Genomic DNA, 16,303 nt, shown 5'->3' with positions numbered 1-16,303 from the left:
ATAGAAAGTGGATGAATAGAGAAGACTTAATGCTATGCAAAGTCAGCCAGACTCTGAAAAACAGATTTTGAATGTGGCCACTCAATATATACCGAATGTCTGCTCTACATAGCAGAAATGGAATGATTCGAAGGTATAATAGCAGGGAGGGTAACTGTAGATACTAGAGATAGTGAGGATAGATAGGATAGGGGGTGGGTAATGGGAGGAGGAAAACAGGGAAACAGGGAAACAAACAAACAATATGCTTAATTGACACAAAAATGGCAAGTGATTTGCTGAAGATAATGTACATGCTAATATCTTTGTCTTGATTGAGATGCACTGTATTTGTGCTTGGAAAAGCCATTTCGTACACTGTAAAGATGTATAGTGATTAAATGTAAATGATATATATAAATATATATACATATACACATATAAAAGAGAAATTAAAAGGTAACATTAAAAAACAGAAGTTTTCAAAGTGTCTTCCTTATATGGAGATTTGAACCAAAAACCATGCATATTTGACATGTTAGCTTTTTCTCTTGGTTTTCCTTATTTCATTTTGACATTTCCAGTTTTCTCTCCTGTTGGTATACTACTGATAAGCATGTCCAAAATGATAATTTAATTAACTTGAGCTGCAAAGGCTAATTTATAGGCGAATTATACCCAATAGAATCTCACATGAATATGATGGCCTTCCCAATAGCTCCTGATATTAGGTGGGATCAGTTTTATTGGTGGAGATGACCCATGTGTTTGGGAAATACAGCATAACTCAGTCACATGAACATACGTCGACATTCTTTAGATCATAAGTTACTTTTGATTTTACTTGAAATTTTCAGACACCACACTTACAATGTCTCCTGGTGGTCCTCTGGGTCCCATGGGGCCTGTAGGTCCTTGCTGACCCTAAAATAGAAGATATGTGCTTTACATTTGATTTAAAAAGTAGGAAAAGGAATTAAGGAGAAAAATAGAGAGGCAAGACATTTATGGGACACAGAAATGGATTATCTGTTGATGAGAACATGTATATTATCTTCAGCTGAACTGGTGTGAAGTGTATTCATATTGAGTAAATTCACCTTACAATCTGTAGTGATGTATAGTGATTGAATATATAAAATAAATTAAAATAACAATAAAAAATAAAAAAGTAAGGAGACTGTACCATAAAACAGTGTCATTTTTAAATGTGAAAAGATAGACTTCCCATCATCCCACCTTCTCTGGTGGGATGATAAATGACGATTTCATAATGATAAAATGTGCCTTGGGCTTTAAACATAGTTTCTAAATGTTTTCATTTAGTAGTTCTGTTTTTACCAACAGGCTTGACTTGGTAACTTGCCTTCCTTACTGACACAGAACACACCATATTAATCTCTCTTGCACGCCTCCCCTCCCCCAAAGCTGCTCTTTCTTGGGATACATCTCTGGAATCCCACTTGAGAGACTGAAGCATCTCAGGGCTGTATAATTCTGGTTTAGAAACTGAATTCTGAACTTTATTCCTTTTCAGAATACAGCTCAGGGTCTTAGATTAGTTCGGACTGTTTACTCTTAAGAGTTCATAGGGATGCTATAGTGAATATGCTCTGAAATAGAGTTTAAAGAGCCGACTGTGAACCATGAAGCAAGATGTGTGTAATGCATGTAGCAATTGGGGGGGAATCACTATGGAAACGGGACAGCATCGCTAAGGATATCTGTGAAGAAAATGAGTGGCACATCAAAGCACCTTGTTTCACACAGAATGACTAAACTTCTCAAATTATTTCCATATATATATATATATATATATATTTAATATACCTTTAGTCCTGGGCTTCCTATTAAACCAGGGGGACCAGGATCTCCAGGTTCACCCTAAGTACATGGGTGGAAAAGAAAGTTAAGTGTTACTTAATTTCTACAATCTCATTAAGGTCTGAGACATAATGAAAGAATGCCAGGGGATTACCTTTATTCCCTGGGATCCTATTATTCCAGGTTCTCCCTGTAATTAAAATAATTACCATATGGTAATGATTAAATTCATATGGAAATGGACATCTCTGATGCTTTAATTGAATCTCCACTGATTAACACATAACAAACGGGAAATTACGGAAGGATTATGATGAAATCAAGAAGGGTCCATTCTAAAGCATGATTCAAAATGCTTTTGGCTAATAAACAATAATCATTTCTTGTTTTCTTTCTTCTTTATAATAGTCTTTTCCCCTAATGTCACTTCTGATATCATGTTACATTAGCAATTGGTGCATTCTCTTAGCTGACCTTGTTACAATTATCCACAACTAATCTCACAGCCCAGAGAATTAAAACTTCAGATGAGGGTTAAGGATGGAGGAGAGTAGAATTTAAGGTGATATGTGATAGGTAATTTAACCATCAGGAATATGTACTTAATGGAAACCAAAAACTAAGGTCATAAAAGAGGAAAATATTAGCTGCAATGAATTTGCCTTTCTTATTGTCCAAGACTTATTGATCTGTTTGATAAACGGAATCTGTGTCATTAGCAGAATTTCTGGAAAAAAAAAGTATCTTGTATTTTGATTTTGTATTTTAGATATCCTAAATGCATGTCATTATAACATTCACAACCATTGCTGTTTGTAAAGGGTTAAAGAAAATATACACAACCTCAACCAAATGTGAAGTATCATCACATGATGACTCTTAGCAAGGTTGAAAATTTCTCACTTGTCATAGTAAAAGAACCAACAATCACAGAACAAAAAAAGTGAAATACTCAGGGAGCTTACTTTATCAAATCTATTAGACTCCAACGTAAACATACTAGAAATCAGAGAGAAGGAAATCAATGAAGTAGAAAACCCAGGATAGTGATAAAACATCTACTTACTCTATCTCCCTTTTCACCTTTTGTAAAAGAGTCCCCCTAAGAAAATGGGTAGAAAACAGAATCAATGAGAAACACTTTTAGAAACAATCTCTCCAAAGCTGGGTATAGATAAACCCTGCAAGCCAAACTCAGAACTCCACTGCAAACGAGCCTCTAAAATGATCCAGAATATCATACAGTCTGCCTATGCAGCTTGAAGGGAGCATGTAGGAATGAATTCCCAAATGAACAATGAGTTAATCATTCCAATACTACTTAGAAACTCTTGAGTGGTTGACAAATTGGAATGGTGTCCCAGGCCAAAGCTTCCTGATGCCTGGTTCCTTTACAAGTGGCATACACACACATACACACACACACACACACACACACACACCCCAATCAGAGGCAGATCAATGTGGCTGCAACTAAGTGTTAAATGGAAAGACATTCATGTGAATTGTTCCAATTGGTTAATTGTGTTCTTAAGCATAAAAAAAAAAATAATTGTTTTGTAACACTTTCCTAACTCAGAGTTTTACTATAATGAAAATAACTTGAAGGGGTTAATTATCGGGTACAGTTCATATGTGTTATTCTTGGGTTTAGATATGAAGATCCTGATGAGAGAATGAGCTTTGAAGGAATACCTCTTATTAACTAACACTCTTCCCAACATTACTGTGTGCCATTCCCACCTCCCAGCCTGAATGTGTGTGCCTGCACATACCCAAAGGCATTTGCACACTGGCTTTCTCTTACTAGCTTCTGTTTGCAAAGTTATATGTCCATAATTTTATTTAATCTTCATAGCAATGCTGTGTGAAAGGTTCTGTCCCATTTCAAGGAGGAGAAAAGAGACTCAGGAACTCTGAGTTGCCATAACCCCTTTTAGTTCCCTAAAATAGCATTCACTCTATATTTCCTTGTTCATCTTGGTTATAACCTCTGTGAGTGGATGGATATAATGTATCTTAACTATCATAGCATTTCTGGCATCATAAATACATACATATCACATATATATACATATATATGTATACCAACAATACACATGGTTCATACTCAAAGTTTATTAAATTAGATAAATTTAAATCATGCAGCTATAATAGTAATAGCTAACATATTTTGAATTTTTATAAAGTATCAAACGCTATTCTAATCACTTCATATATTTTAACATAGTTAATCCTCATGTGTCAATGAGGTAAGTGCTATTACCATACTCATTTACAGATGAGGAAACTGAGGCACAAATAAATTTCCAAAAGGTTACATAGCCAGTAAGAAGAAATAGTTCAGGATTTAAACTCAGGCAGCCTGACTTCAATTCCACACTATCCTTGTTCAATATATCTGACTGAATTTATAAATTTATTTTATTTATTACTTGGACTGAATTATTTTATTATTTGGACTAAATTAATTGCAATAAGGTAGAAACCATACATTAAAAAACAAAAAAATACTTCTGTATATGAAAGTGAAGAAAAAGTGTGAGAAGCAGTATGGTAGATATTACTACTCTCAAAAGTACTTTTATGGACTGCTATTCTCTTGAATAAATCATCCATAACTGGTTATAAATGATCAGTGGTTACTAAATGAGCCCCTGTATTTTCTACCTCATGTTCTATGAGTTAGGGACTATGGGTTCACCTTCTTCTCTCTCCCATTTCCCGGATCCCTTGCAGTTACTTGGGGCTGTTAAGCAGAAGTGACAAGTGGTACTTACAAGCTGAGGCAGTGAGAAGCCCAATCGTAATCCTCTGGTCCTATTTCAGTAGTGACCAGGAAGGGCATGTGTAATGTAAGGTGTACACACATGATGGTAATCAGCCTGATAACTCAGTGTGGTATTTCAGTAGTGACCAGGAAGGTCATGTGTAATGTAAGGTGCACACACATGATGGTAATCAGCCTGATAACTCAGTGTGGTATGGGGCAGAACACCAACCCTTCCCAGCCGAACCCCCTGGGCAGGCAACATGAGCAATCGACAGTCTTTCTTGGGCTAAGTCATAATCATTTTGTGTTCATTTGTAACTGAGCACACTAGCTAATACAACTAATAGCTATCCAACATGGTTAGTTTTTTAATTATTAGTTTATTTCTATACATTAGATCAGGGTTTTATTTATATTGTTGCTTTCAGTCTTCACCTTTAGAAAATCTAATTTTTTTAAATAATTATTTTATTTAACTTTATTTATTCATTTATTTTCAATTAATTTATTTTTAATTTAACCAGAGAGGATCAGAGAGGTGGGGGTGGGGGTGAGAAAGCAAGCCACCAGACCTGGGACTTGAATCGTGGTCAGGAATCCAGCATCCTTAACCACCACACCACCTGCTGGCCCTCCAAAATCTATCTAATTTTTAAGATGGGAGATAATAATAATTAAATATGAACAATAGGCCACTTTGCTTATATCACTGCTGATTTCTGTTCATATCATACTGCTCATGTCATTGCCTGTTCTGAGCAGCTGTCAAGCTTGAAAGCCACACTGACTAAAGTAATCTGTTGTTAAAATAAGAGCAGCAAAGACCAGGAGCCTGGCTGTCTAGAAGTCAGCAGGTGGTGTGGTAGTTAAGGCACTGGGGTCCCACATGACCTACTGGAGGCTCCCACATGGGTCAAGTCTCAGATTTGGCAGCTTTAAAATGATGCCAGGCACATGTGGGTTTGTGCGCAAAAATCCCAAGAAAAGAATGTAGGAGAAGGAATTGTAGTGTGCCATTCCCCTGGGGGTAATTTCTCACTGTCGCTCTAGGTCTCTCTCCAGCGAGCACACATGCCCTCTGGCAAAAACTTTAAAAAAGAGAGAGAGAGAGAGACTTGATATCGTCTGGTCTTAGCTCCAATGAGCACTCTTTGGGGGCAGGCCATTTAACTTTTAGAGCTTTCCTTTTTTTCTTTTTTTTCTTGTATAAAATCACAGAGTCGAGGGCCAGGTGATACAGCAATAATGCAACTAGATCCGCGTGGAAAAGGCCCTGGGTTAGCTTCCCGGGCCTGCAGCGAGCATGTGGTGTGCTCACATGCCCATGATCTCGGCCAGCTATTACTGCGGATGAACTGTATGGAAGACCCTTTGGGGTGCTGTCTCTTGCTCTTTTCTCTCTTCCTCTTATGAAATAAATAACATAAAACACACTTAAAAAAATCACAGGGCTCAACTAGGTGATCTGTTGAGCATATTCTAGCTCTAATATGTTGCACGTCTAGTCATAGTTCCAAATGCCCAGTAGTGGGGAATCAAGAGCCACTTTAAAGTTACAGTTCAGGATTCAACTTTGGATGAAGACTACTCTTCCGGTTGGCTCTTCTTGTTATAATACAGCCAAATCTAGATACTGTCCTTTAAGAAAGGTTGATACCATAAAAAGCCAAACTGCTCTGCATAATAATATAAAATTTATGTCTTTTATGTGACTTCAGGGGAGGTGGGATAATGGAATTGAGAGGGAACTGACAAGTGGAGGAGTCAGGAAGAAAGAAGTTTGTTTCTCCAGGATAAAGACCAGGCTTAGAGGCCGTCCCAAAGGGGTTGGGCCACTGCCTCTAAATATGGGCGGTAGGAGAGAAAACCAGAAGAATCCCCTAGGGCGGAAAGCTTGTCACCTCTAGGAACTGTGAAATCCTCAGCCCTGGCTATACAAGGTGTGAGCCACAGACCAGCAGCACCAGAATCACCTAGGAGACTAAGAAATGCAGACTCTCAGGCCTTGCCCTAAATCTACTGAACTAGAATCAGTAGGATTCAAGAGCACATTGGTGTTTGGGAAACACGGCTCTAACCATTGAAAGTTTCTTTTTTGCTTTATAATTTCCTGCTTTTCCAGTCGAATTTTTTCAGTAAATCTTACTTCTGGGTCCTCTATGTGTCACATGGAAATGAAGAGAAGGGTGTCAGTGTTTAGCGGAGTCTAGAGGGGCAGCTAAGAGGTAGCAAAAGGGACCATGGAACCCTGGGAGTGAGTAGGCAGGAGGCAGAGGCAACAACCACCAGGCTGGGCTTGTGGAACACACAAGGCCTCCTAGACTTGCTTGAAGATACTCAACTGGGAACTCATTAAAAACTGAATTCCTGCAGTTGCACAGGGAGGTTCAGAACGAATATGAAGGGCAAGAACCTAAAGGTAGGAAGAGTTGGGGTACATAGATAACAACTCTAATTCTAAAGCTGCCTGAAAAATTACCGTCATTGCTAAAGATGCTCAATTTTTACAGCTGAAGCACAGAGAAAATGCAGCATTATAACATTAAATACTTTTAATGTTGTTCCTATTTGTCATGTAGACATTTCAGTGACCTCTTCATTCTTTATCCCCGGGAAACCAATATTCCTTATTCACTCTGGCAAGGGAAGGGGTAAAAGTGATTTTAAAAGATTTATTACTTTTTTTTTAAAAAAACAAACATAAAACATTTGTTAGGCCTAATCTGCTAATTCTCCAGGGTTACTGTGTTTTGTGTTTTGTTCCTCCTTTCCCCAGCAGCATTTAAAAAACAGTCATTAAGCTAGGATTCCCATTATCTCTTTAGGTAGTTCTATTTGAATATAAATAATAGGGCTTTTTTTTTTTTTCCACCAAAAGAAATAACTTTTAAAAGAAGTTGGTCACAGTAACATTGAAAAGTGGCGTGGGAAGCCACTTTGATTTTACCAAATCCGAGAAAGGAAAATAACTTCAGAAAATATACTGTGAGCAGTTGCTTGGACAGATAAATGTTCCCAATATTTTGGGTAAATTAGTACTAGGGCTTTTTTCTTTTCTTTTCTTTCTTTTTTTTTTTTTTTTTTGAGAGGTTTTTGCTAAAGGGCATATATGTGCTCCCCAGAAAGACAGAGACAGAAAGAAAGAGAGAAATTACCCCCCCCAGGAAGAATTGCGACCACGCTACAATCCCTTCTCTTCTATTCTCCTCCATTCTCCTCTGGGATCTTGAGCACGCATGCACACATGTCGGCATGAGTTTAAGCCTCTGAGTCTGGGACTTGAACCAAGGTCTACTATGTGTGAGTCCGGTGATGTAACCATTACACCACCTGCTGGTACCTACCTACTACTAGTCTTTTGATATAACTGATTTTATTGTTCATTTTAGCTATAGTATTTAGTTACAACAGGGAAGCTTAGTTATTGTAAACGCTGGGATCTAGAAGCAGCCTATCTAGATGTAACTCCCGTAGCCCCAGTACTTAAGAGCTATGCGACCTTGCACCAGGTATTTAACCTCTATGTGCTTCATTTTCCTCATTTGAAGAATGGGTTTCATAATACTGGAAAAATACAATGGTATGGATTTAGTAAGCTTATATTGTAAAATATTGGGTCATTGGAAAAGTCACGATGCATTTTTGCATAGAAAAACTGAAAAATTACTTTTCCAAGACCCAATATTTAGTGCTTAATGTCAAGTATACTTGCTTAAATATCTGATCTATATTGTTTACCATGACAGGGTCAACCTGGGTACATGGAATAGGGGCTCATTTTGACAAATATTTTTAATTCTACTTTTGGATATCCTGCCTCTGCCTTCCAAGCCAAAACACTTACAGGTTCTCCTTTTTGTCCTTTAGGACCAACAGACCCTGGAAATCCGGGTAGTCCAGTTTCACCCTTTCAAGAAAAAGCAGAGGAGAGAGATCTTACATGAGGATGAGATAAATACCGTTGTCACTGTCAGATCTAGAGTGAATGCCTGCTCCCCTTCTAACTGTGGGATTACAATCTATCAGCCTCTGAAAGACACTGCAAAATTCTGAATAGAGCGAGGCTGTTGGTATAGCAATGTGAATGGTAGTTAGCACCCCGTAATGCCTTCAGGCCCATTGGAAAGCCGTACCTTTTCATTACGTTATTTAAAATTAATGTGAAGCATTTGTTGATTATTTTTCAAGCACAGGTCATCTAGAGAAGAAAAAGGTACATAATTTTGTTCTGATGTGTCAAAAAATAAATGAACCTTTGTGATCTCAAAGACATCAGATTGTTTAATGAACATGATGATCCAGACCAATTTTATTTCAGACACTTCTTTATTTCTTTTTAGAGAGGGAGGAGGTAGGTGGACAAGTGGGGAGTCAGGAGTCACAGGAAGGAAAAGGAGTCTCAACTGTTTCTGGCGGCGTTTATGTTGCTGCTTTCTGATTGGCTGTGGACAAAGAAGGCATTCTTGTGGATGTGGTGACAAGCAGCTTAGAAATGTCTAGGATGTTTTGGTCAAAAATCCAAGAGAGATGTATGTGCTATATAGAGAGTATTTTCCAAAAGCACATTGTGAGAGCGAATGCTTGGATACTTGTGAGAAGAAAGGACATATATCACTGATCAGACTTCAGAGAAGTCCTGGCACCGTGCCTCCCTTTAGCATACACTAAAATCCCTGAATAATCATGTAATTGTTCAATTAAACGCAGCACTAAAAGATGTGTAATGCAGATCCATTCCCCACCACCCAACCTCAAGAATATTTTTACAAAAGGATGTTCATCATTATGTTTTGGGGCATGTCTCTGTCTTGTCCATCTACTTTTTCCTTCTTTTTTTTTTTCACATGGAAAAAGAATACATACAGAAAACTTACAGTAGAATATGTCAAATCTTCATGTAAACAAATCTCCTATATTTCTCACTCTACTCCCATTCTCTCATGAATCCTTATTTTTGTACTTTCACTGCGTATGTGGAATCAAAACTCATATGTTATACTGAATAGCTTTCTCTTGTAAATAACATAGCATTCTGTGACTTCCCCCCCCCAAATATTCATCTATATTGATATCTGTAATCTAGATCATTTGCCGCAATGCTGGAGAGGTAAGGTACCGAGGTGTCACCTACTGCCACTGGCAGGCACTTGGGATGTCCCTCGCTTTTCTCTACTATAAACAAGGCTGGGGTGAACATCTTTACTCCTGTCTCCTTGGGGAAACGTGCCTGTCAGTTTATTTTGAAGTCTCGATTAACATTCTACCTAGTAGTATTTAAGTACAAATTTAGTATAGTCCTAAAATATTTTACTTTTTTCTACATTTCCATCTTAATTAATGTCTTGTGAGTTTGTGTAATGAATAGGCAAGGTCATATTTTTGTTAACCAGCCTTATCAATTTTTTGAGTGTATTTTAATGTATTAAGTAAACTTAATCTTGGTTTTTATTAAGTTTTAAAAGCTTCATTACCAATTTTTTTTATACTATCAAGTTTTTTAGTCAGTAAAATTGTAGTCTTGTTTGGGAGAGCCAAGGAACCAAATGGGTAAGAAGCCAATTTGTGTTCTTAGTGTGCATATTCCAGAGCAGTATTTCTCAAAGTTCAGTCACTTATAGATCAACTTCATAGTTTTTGCTATGTCTATATAAAGCCTAAAATTATTCACATTTTAAATTCATGAACTTCATATGTTCTTTGGAGTAATACACATGAAGCTTACATATATGAATTTATCTATGGATATATGTTTTTTTGTCCTAATACAGTGTAAATTACATACACATTCTTCCTTCTAGCATTTAAACATCTAGTGTACTAGTGTACCTCAGTACTCAGTACCTCAGTATACTTACCACACTACAGGAGGAGTAATTTTTTTCTCCCTTGAGATAGGAAATTATATACAAAGTATGAAGAGGGAAAAGTTGGTGAGTATGTTCAAGGCACCCATTTTTCTTGGTTTGAGAGAAAAAAAATAAGCAATTGGCCTATATATATACATTTAGGATATACAGAGCGACCTTCATATCACCATCTGATATGTACTAAGATCCCCACTGCATAGGAATGAAGGGAAATATGCCTACTAAGTAGACTTTCCTAATAAAATAAAAGTGAAATCCGGGAAGGGGGTCTAGACATTACTTTTAAAATCACAACTGCCCAGGGACTGTGCAGTTGTGCTGTGGTGAAATGTGACACTCTGGGAGGCTGACCCACTTGTACAGTTCTCAAGACTTCCCTGAGTACACCAGACACATGTATGCCTGTGGTCCAGGGCTGACTAGGGGTGGGGGTGGATGATGGTGTCAGGATCCTATTGGAGATGGTCTCTCTCTCTGTCTTTCTCTCTCTTGTCTATGGAAACAGTAAATAAATAAACTTTCAAAAATCCCACACCTAACCAATACCAAGGGGGAGAGTAAAAGAATGTATATGGAGGAATAAGTACATTCCTAACTGCTGTGTTCTTGAACCAATGTAAACAAACCTCCATTTAATACAGGGTCAGACCCAACAGAGGGTATTGTCCATCTCTTCCTGGGGATTTTGGCTGAAGTTTGGGCTTGGAGGAAGCCTTAGGAACTTCCCCCAATACAAAGTTCTGCAAACAAAAGTATTTCATACTTGAATCTTGGGCACATATGGGATGGTATTTCTATCTAAAATGAATGCTCAGTAATTTATCACTGTAAGTATGAGATAAAAGACTAGTGATGCATTTACTAAAAGGCTTTCAGTGTAACACTTTCCCTGCTATTTGAAAGGTTGGCTGCTCCACAGACTTTGGCTTTTCACCCTTATAGGCTATGGTAAAAATGACTTGCTGTTTTCTTAGGAGTCCTATGACATTCTGCCATTTTGTTACATTGTCTCTCAAAAGCAGCAGCTCTCCTCAAGCACCTTATAAGTACATTATTCTGTCACCACACCCTGTCAGTCTGTCAGTCCCAGGCATTCTACAGAACAGGGGTCATGATTTCAACACTGGTAGACTGGTCACATGGCTGCCATGGTGTCCGAGTCATGGGTTCCTAGGTGGTTCTCCCGTATCTTAGTGTTCTTGACACAGGATGTGGCTGTCAATTCAGGGTGACTTATATGTATATTACAGTGCTGTTTGTGCCTGTTATGGTGTTTCATTGTAATGTTGGGTTCTATATGATAGACTTTTGTTTGTTATTTTAGATTTTTTTTGCCATAGGGCATGTGTGCTTGCCAGAGAGAGACAGAGAGACAGTGAGGGAGAAAGTGAGAAATCCCCCTGTTAGAATGTCCACACCACAATCCCTCCTCCTCTTCTCCTCTCAGGAATTTTGGGCATGCATGCACATGTGCCTGGTACGATTTTCAAGCGACTGGGTGCAGGACACAAACTATGGTCATGTGGGAGTCCAGCACCTTAACCATCATGCTACTTGCTGGCCCCAATAGACTGTAAAATTCTGTTTGCTAGTTGATACATTGAGGAATGACAATTGAACAGCAATAATAAATCATTTATAGTAGTTTCCTTTATCTACTGTTTTGCTTTCTGCAGTTTCAGTTACCCATGGCAAAGTGTGGTCCAAAAATATTAAATGGAAGTTTCCAGAAATAAACAATTCATAGGGATGAAATTGCATGCCTTTCTGAGTGGCTAGATGGAATCTTGCCCCAGCATGTTCTGTTTCCCTGGGGAGGGAATCACTCTTGTATGTGGTACCTGCTTGTTAATCACTTAGTAGCCATCTTGTTTATTAGATGTAAAAAGCATAGTATATGTAGGGGTAAGTACTTTGGTGTTTAAAGCCTCCACTGGGAGTCTTGGGTATGTCTCCTGTGGATAAGGGGTCATGGGGCAGGGGGCAGGCTGCTGAATATGTTTAAATTATACTCTGGTTAAATCTTCTATTCCACAACACAAATTGAGTCCTTTCTCTATCAAAATTGTGGTGGAAGATGCAAAGATGAGCAAGACAAGGTGTTAAGGATGGCAACAGTGATTAACACCAAAAAGAACTAAATAAGACCTCAAGAGAGGAAAGAAAGTTTGAGGTGGTCGTGTAGAAAAGAACAAATTTTTAGTGAGGGTTTAATACATGAAAGGTATGCACTTTAGGATGAGTTTATCTTATTTGATTTAATACTCCCAACAACTCTTGGTGTAAAATAATTATGCCTACTGAATGAATAATAAATCTGATGCTCAAAGAAATGAAGTGGTTTTCTGAAGGTGACAGAGTGGTTCATGCCACAATCAACGTGTGTTCGTGTTCTTCAGTCTCCCAAGTAGTTGGGACTATAGGTGTGTGTCACTGTTCTGGGCTTTTTAGAGTGGGCTGGGAATCCAACCTGGACCTCCTATGTGGCCTCAGCCTGCTGGACAGCAACATGTAACACATATGACAGTGGTGGGCCCACAATCACCTTTCGATCCCAAGCCCATGCTCTTTCCATAACTCAGTGGTTCTTAACCTTGGCTGCATGTTAGTATGACTTCGCAATTTTCAATAATAGGGATATGGACGCCATCCCAAACCAGAGTCTCTGTGCCTGAAGCCTAAGCAGAGGGATATTTTCTGAAAGGTCTCCTAATAATTCCAACGTGTAGCCACATTGCGTGGGGTCCAGACCACTGGAGTCTACCGTGGGCTCAACCAAAGATCTGGGAGGGAAGCTTGAAGGAGCTTTAAATTTTCACTGAGGTGATTCATGAACATGTATGTCTATAAATATATGTGTGAGTGTGTGTGTATGTAAAATTTATAAATATGTGCATGTATATGTGTGTGTGTGTGTATGTAAAATTATAAATATGTGCATGTATATGTGTGTGTGTGTGTAAAATTTTGTTATAGGATGCATGCACTTGTCAGACAGAGAGAGAGATAAAGGGAAAGTGAGAAGTCACTCCCTGGGGGGATGGCCACTGTGCGATCCCTTCTCGTCCGTTCTCCTCTTGAGATTTGGGCACTCAGGCATACATGCCCACTGTATTTTTTAAGCCACCAGGTCTGGGACTCACACCATGTGGCATCCAGCTGCTTAACTACCATGCCACCAGCTGACCCAAACGTCATTAGAATTTTAAAAACTAATGAATTGATCCAGAATAGATAGTAACTAGATGTGTATAGATAGAGCTCGTTTTGCTCTTCCAACAGGTCTTCTAAAGTTTATTTTATGCACTATTACCGGCAGAGTCTTTCCACCGTAATTATAATGATAAAATAATTCTTCATTTATACATTTATATCAGGTAGTACACCAAGTTCCCTGTAGATTCTTGTAGGTTATTTATTTGTCTCAGAGGAGGGAACAGTTATGCCATTGACTCTTTCTAATTCCACTTAAGATTCGGAAGCAATTAGAAAAGATTTTGAGCAATAGAAAAGGTCCTTAGAGTTTGAAATACACCTGTTTTACAGAATCAAATTTCTCATCAGTGAGGTCTTAAGAATTCCTAAGTAACATATGTTTCCTAACGAACATAGCAAAACATAAGCCAGCTGTTTTGTTTCAAGAAATGAATCATTAAAATACTTTAAAAGCGTCACAATTCTCTCCACTCAGCTTTCTTGTGTGACAAGCTTTGTGGCTTTTTCTCCCCTTTTTTTCTCCCTTAGCTATATCATGTGCCCAGTAGTAACTGCTTAAAAAGCAAAGCATTTGTTATAGTTTCTCTAAGATATTAGGTTATAGAAAATAGTACTAATGTAGTAGCAGTAAAAATCTAAGACACATAAATGGCTTATTAATGCTATATAATTAATTTTTGAATATCTTTTTTTCAGAACGTCAAGGTTTTATTTATTTATTTTGCAGAAAATTTCATTTTCAATGGTCATTCTCTAAGAGACTCCTTAGTTTCTAAAAGACTATCTTTTAGGGACATTTTCCTGTGGCCGATACATGACTTTTTAATAGACTGGTTGCACTGATTTATAAGGCCCAGAAGTCATATTTTCCTGCATTTATGTTGAAATGCAAGACATGTTTGCATTTCAACCAAGAGAATTTTTACTGCATGAATGAAGGCAACCAGCCCTCAGAGGCCACATATTCCCTTAGAGAGTTTTCCAACCTACTCATCTCTGCAGATTTAATGTGCATTGTTATCGTTGCTGTTTTTCCTGATGATGGCACATTCCCACCGAATTCACGGTCAGCACAATGTCAGAACCAAACAGGAGTCAGACATCTTTCTGAGTGGGCAAGTCCATCTGTCATCTTCACAGCTAACGTAATTAGACCTGTGAATGATGACAGTGAGAGGGCCGTGGAAATTCATCAGTGTTTTAATTTTAAAACTATTTTAAATAACACTTCGGTTAAACCACTAACTGTATATTGTAAAACTCCATTAAAAAAATGCACCCACGAGATGGAGACATTTTGCCAAGGGGTTTTCTGATCGTTTATGCTGCCTACATGGATTCATGAAACTTATCACTATAAACTCAATTTTGTGTCCTAATTTTATTGACCTTAAACAGTTATTTCCCCTGGAGATGTCCCTTTCCTGTAGCCAAGTGACACGCAGCCATCCTCACTGAGGAGCCACCTCTGCAGCTGATTCTAATCCTGCTACCTGATTGAGAGGCAGATGGAGGCTCCTGCTCCATGCGTGCTGGCTGCTTCCGAAGGATGAGCCCCACTGCCATGGTGGGACCACCTTGACATGTGAATGCATGTATTGGATAAAACCCTGGATCTTTTGGGCTGGCTCTGTGGTCTGGTGGTTAAGGCAGTGGGATGGCCAACCACTCAGTTGGAGTCCTAGACCAGCAGTTTGAGACGCAGGCTAGGTATGCATTGTGAGTGAATATTCACAAAACTTCGAAAGGAGAGAGATGGAGAAGAGGGTATTGTAGAGTGGCCATTCCCCATGGGGAGTGCTTTCTCTCTCTTTTTCTTGCTCTGTCTCTTTATCTCTCTTTGGCAAGTGCACATGCCTCTACCAAAAACAAACGGCAACAACAAAACAATAAACAAAACAGAACAAAAACACTGGACCTCTTTACTCACTTTGAAAATCTGGTTACCTTTTCTCCTTTTGGGTCACCAGCTCCATGCTCATCATTTCCCTAGGTGAAAATAAAACAAATACAAATAGCAAAAGGAAAAAAAAAACATCTCATTTTCAAAACGCATTTTGTACTTGAAAAATTAAGTAGTCAGATGGTAGTACCGTTCTGGCTTTTTATGAATACATGTGACTTCTGCACATATTTTTGTCTCTCTTACCTTTTGTTAAGGATTCTTATTAAGGGACCAGCAGATGGCATAATGGTTACATGACTGGACTCCCATGTAGTCAACTGCAGTTCGAGTCATGGACCCTGTGGTTTAAAACTCACGCTGAGTGTGTGTGTGTATATGCCCAAGATCCCAGGAGGAGAATGGAATAGAAGGGATTGCAGTGTGGCCATCCTCCTTGGGGGATAATTTCTTGCTTTCTATCTCTGGCTCTTTGGCGAGTGCATGTGCGCTATAACAAAAATCTCTTTTGAAAAAAAAATAAAGAATTTCTGTTAAATATCCTTTTAAGTAACTCCAACGTTGGAGACTTCATCTCTCTGCTCTCTGACTTCCCCTGCTTCTGGAGACGCATCATACCACTGGGGGCATATGGTAGCAACTCCATTCACACTTGGCTACTTCAGTCGGCCCATCTAGGCAGCACAAATACTCTGGTCCCCTGCTCTCCTTACTCTCAAATGTTCTTCACTGTCCTTAGAC

General features: G+C 38.5%; 1 long non-coding RNA gene across 1 annotated transcript; it reads right to left on the bottom strand.

The window, feature by feature from the left end:
- Positions 1-2,868: 2,868 nt before the first annotated feature.
- Positions 2,869-15,647, bottom strand: LOC114006114 (uncharacterized). The gene is made up of 3 exons (XR_003547876.1): positions 15,607-15,647; positions 8,421-8,483; positions 2,869-2,905 (listed from the first exon to the last, which is right to left on the bottom strand). It is a non-coding gene; the product is annotated as an uncharacterized LOC114006114 (long non-coding RNA).
- Between the last annotated feature and the right edge of the window lie 656 nt (positions 15,648-16,303).

The sequence above is a fragment of the Tupaia chinensis genome, unplaced genomic scaffold, assembly GCF_000334495.1.
Source record: "Tupaia chinensis unplaced genomic scaffold, TupChi_1.0 Scaffold145685_1, whole genome shotgun sequence".
Lineage (NCBI taxonomy): Eukaryota > Metazoa > Chordata > Mammalia > Scandentia > Tupaiidae > Tupaia > Tupaia belangeri.
This window is presented reverse-complemented; position numbering and strand designations above follow the sequence as displayed.